Consider the following 544-nt stretch of genomic DNA (forward strand, 5'->3'; position numbering starts at 1 on the left):
TGGGGGTCTTGCTGAAAAACATTTGGCGCAAATCATATTGGTGTCATATTTTTAGTTTAAGCCTATTGTGTTTCCTCCGGTTGTCCAAATCTTTAACAGAATCAAATGCAAATTACTTGAAATTACATGTGAAGAATTGTCAGGGTGCAAAATGTAAAATTATGACTGTTCTGTATCTAAAGCCAGCTATAATTTATAGCAGGGTCTCCGAAACATTTTCATCAGCCAAACCACTCTGACATAAAATATTTACTCAAAATTTTAAGTTATTGTTTCAATAAGTTATCCACACATTCACAGTTTTCTTTCTAGTTAATGGTGACATGACATGCAGGTAAAGTTAGTTTTTTATTTTTAATTATCGTACATTTTTTATTCATTTTAATTTTAGGATTTTATAAACTAATTATTACATCAATTATTACATATTAGCTTTTCATCACCTCACAACATGCCTGCAGTTCCTGCAGTTCCCATATCCAGGGAAAACCGGATCTAGAACTTCAATATTATAAAGAGTAATGCTTTATATTATTTATATTAC

The sequence above is a fragment of the Sinocyclocheilus rhinocerous genome, unplaced genomic scaffold (assembly GCF_001515625.1).
Source record: "Sinocyclocheilus rhinocerous isolate Xijiao unplaced genomic scaffold, SAMN03320098_v1.1 scaffold3288, whole genome shotgun sequence".
Taxonomy (NCBI): Eukaryota; Metazoa; Chordata; class Actinopteri; order Cypriniformes; family Cyprinidae; genus Sinocyclocheilus; species Sinocyclocheilus rhinocerous.